The sequence below is a fragment of the Dinoponera quadriceps genome, unplaced genomic scaffold (genome assembly GCF_001313825.1).
Source record: "Dinoponera quadriceps isolate SergipeBrazil2010 unplaced genomic scaffold, ASM131382v1 scaffold5977, whole genome shotgun sequence".
NCBI classification, from domain to species: Eukaryota; Metazoa; Arthropoda; class Insecta; order Hymenoptera; family Formicidae; genus Dinoponera; species Dinoponera quadriceps.
Genome location: NW_014559899.1, coordinates 36,281 through 39,837, shown reverse-complemented (window position 1 = coordinate 39,837; position 3,557 = coordinate 36,281).

The following is a 3,557-nucleotide window of genomic DNA, read 5'->3' as shown; positions in this document are numbered from 1 at the left end:
ATATGGCCGCCGGATGAGATCGATGGAAGAATTTCGCGTATCAAATATCTTGAAATATGAAATCGGTGTAGGGAAAGATCGCGATTCGTCATATTCGGCGATGTTTATTCGTTAGAAGCGAATCGGGCGTGTAAATGAGTTGCGATTAACGCGTGAAACGCGAATTATGCGCGATTATAATCGATCATGTTTTCCGGGTTATGTCGTATTAGTACGCGAAATGTGGATTGGAAGGAAGAGATGCGGTTCGGGCGGAAATTGGCGGTGAAGAAGTCAGGCGACAAGATACCACGATATACGGTGAATGAATATTCATTGTCATTTGTACGATAAATCTATTCTTTTTGGCATTGCGTTTTTAGCACTTTATGTATATATTTTATGTATATTCCAGTGAGACACTATCCAAAATCGGGTATAAACGTCATAAGACATAAGTCATCTTTAGGACGTCTTTAAGACGCCTGATTTACTACTGACTTACTACTATTTAGATATCTTGAAGACGTCTTAAAGATATTTCAAAGACGTCTCACGTCCCGATTTTAGACATTGGGCTGCCTGGGTGGAGTTCCACAACGATTTGGACACTTTTCTTCTTGATGCACTTCGGAACGCAACAGACAGTCCAATCAGAGCACTCATTTCTGGAAAATAACCCAGGCGGAACGAATAGTCACGATAACATAAAAACGAGATAATGATCGAATCGTAATCGAAAAGTGAGTATTTATAGTTAGTTTCTCGTCATTTTGACGTCATATTGACATCATCGTGATTTTTCGTTCTGTCTGGGAACTAAATTCGATCTGAGAAGTTTTCTCTTTAGAGTCGGCTGCATTCCGAAGTGTGTCAAGAAAAAAATATTCAAACCTTTTCGTTACGGAATCCAGTCAGTCACAGGACGGTTGCAATATTGATTTTTAACAAATTTCAAAACGCATCTCATATCCGATAAGAGAATTCATTTTTTAGTAATGTTCAGGAAATACATTTTCCTATTGGATACGAAATGCATTGCGAAACTCATCGAAGAAAAAATGTTGCAACCGTCTTGTGACTGACCGTACTTGTGACTGACCGTACTTGTAAGTTTCTTTATTTCTTCCGTTAAATTTCCAGTGTATGTGTATGTGTAGTGTCAAGTATATGTGTATGTGTGTTTCATTTGAAGTACAGAAAGCGACACAGTATAAATAAAAAGGAAAGACCTCAGGTCTACTCGCGTCGTACTTTCTATACTTTTCTACACTTTCGTTCTTTTTCTTTCCTCTTGTTCAAACCACACGCTACATTCGTTTCGCTCTATAGCGTGTTCGATCCACACGATTAGGTCGAGTCCAATTAAGTTCAATTTTCTTCTTATTTCGTTCGAAATGTATTTCGCATCCAAAAATGTGGCCGTATATAAAAACTTGTTTAAAAATAAAATATAAAATACTCGAATAGCTGAAAATAATTAGTGGCAACGCATATATGAAAGATATATTTATTCATGCATTTAATATTTCTTTACAAAAAGTAATATTCTTTTATAAAATTATATTTTGAGAGAAATTAATAAAAGATTATCCTTATATATAAAAAAATTCACAATAATATTTAATAATTTTATATACCATATTTTAAATTTTATATATCATATAATACGTAATATTTTTTAAATCCAAATTGACCGTAAAACCCATAAAATAACAATATGTTATGTTTTAAATATTCAGAATATTATAGAATTCTCGCAAAATGTCGTTATTTCCAACGAAATATTTTTTGTTAACTCAAACCGTTGTAATATTGATAGTACAAAATAATGCAAGCTGTTGCAAGTTGTTAGGAAATAGAAGGCTTTGAGCAGAGTAGAAATTGCAGATTTACATAAATAATACAACTTTTCATTCATCGTGATCATTACGTTAATAGAATTTTAATTTAGGCTCGAGATATTAAGAGAAGCTGAATATTGATATTCACAAAATTGTGGCGAGCAACGATCTCGAATAATAATCCTCTTATAAAAAAATTAATATCCAAGGAGATATTGATACTCTGAAAGATTGATATGAACGTCTTCCGTCGCTGAGAAGAAAATTACGATATCCATATTGCCGCGTATTCCGGAATTTATTCCGAACTACTACTACTGCGCTCGGTACATAGTCTAAATATGCTGGCTGGAAGAAAAGCATATTTCGAAGCTATAATAAATCTTACTAACTTATCTTACTAACTAAAGCCTTCATAATTGGTTTGGTAAAAAGTATTGCTCGGAATAACAAAAATGTTCACGTTCGATTGCGACTCGCGAATTTCATGGGTAATTTCACGGATAAATTTCGTTTAACTTGTTATAATTATTGCACGGCTTACTTTATAATGTTTTATTTAATTGATTTACCTTAAATATATATATATATATACCGTAATTAGTAGTTTCACACCTTTATCGAAATGCAATTGCGCGGAAAATTGAATTAGCGGAAATTCGACAGGGTCCGTTGAATAAGGGCTTTTTCAAACAAGCCTACTGACAACTACAATCAAATATCAGCCGTTCCATTTAAATAGGCTTCCATTTATTTTGCGTACGAATTACTTTTACGATCTCAAATATTTACAATTCGAAATAGGAAATTCAGGGGAATTAAACGAGTCGTATGAATAAAGATGGCATAAATGTTCGTGGTGTGGAAAGTAGAAATGAAAATATATAAATATTCAAAGCATCTGCGGATCAGAATAACCAGCTGACCTGTTAAGGAATACTAGAGAATACAATTTAGAAAATGCCGTCCGGAGCCCGAGCAGCGAAATTGTTATTGGGATACATCGACCCTTTGAGCTGTTACGTACAAAATTCCAACAGTACCACGAAATTAAGCGAAAACGAATAGCAAAAATATATTTTACGTATTCAAAGCGGAGTTGCAAACTTTACACTTGTCGAAGCGATTGTTTTCACAAATAATACATTTTTATTTGCGTTCTATAAAAAATGTATTTATGCTTTCGTTTCTGAAAGTAAAGGATTGTAACTCGCGTTGCGGTATAACACGGTGTAACAGACTAAAAAGCCATGTTAATCGAACGTGAATAAAGCCAGCATAAAGCGAATGAAAATTTACTTACGTTTGATAAGCGCGTGTAAAACATTTTATTCATACTTTTGTAGCAGTTGCTACAATCTTTTACTGTCAGAAGCGAGAGACCTGTAAGTTCAAGCGTATAAACGGAGAGAGAGAGAGGGAGAAAGAAATATGTGCTCTGAATGTACATATATTTTTCGTATATTTTTCCGACGATGAAGAAAGGCAAAAGCATTTACTCTGCTTTATTCATACGTCCCGCTACGAGGCATAAAAATAACACGGAGGCAAACAGTAGCAAAAGATTAAGATTAAGATCTAGACTAAGCATTGGAAGCGGAAACCGACGCGCAGCTCGGTGCATTGGTGAGAGAGGGGTAGATCATGCGCTCTGCATTCACATTGGTTCTCACGAAGGGTGGCGGTTTTCCGACCCTCAGTTTGACGCCGCGTGCGAGCGCATGAGGAGCCATC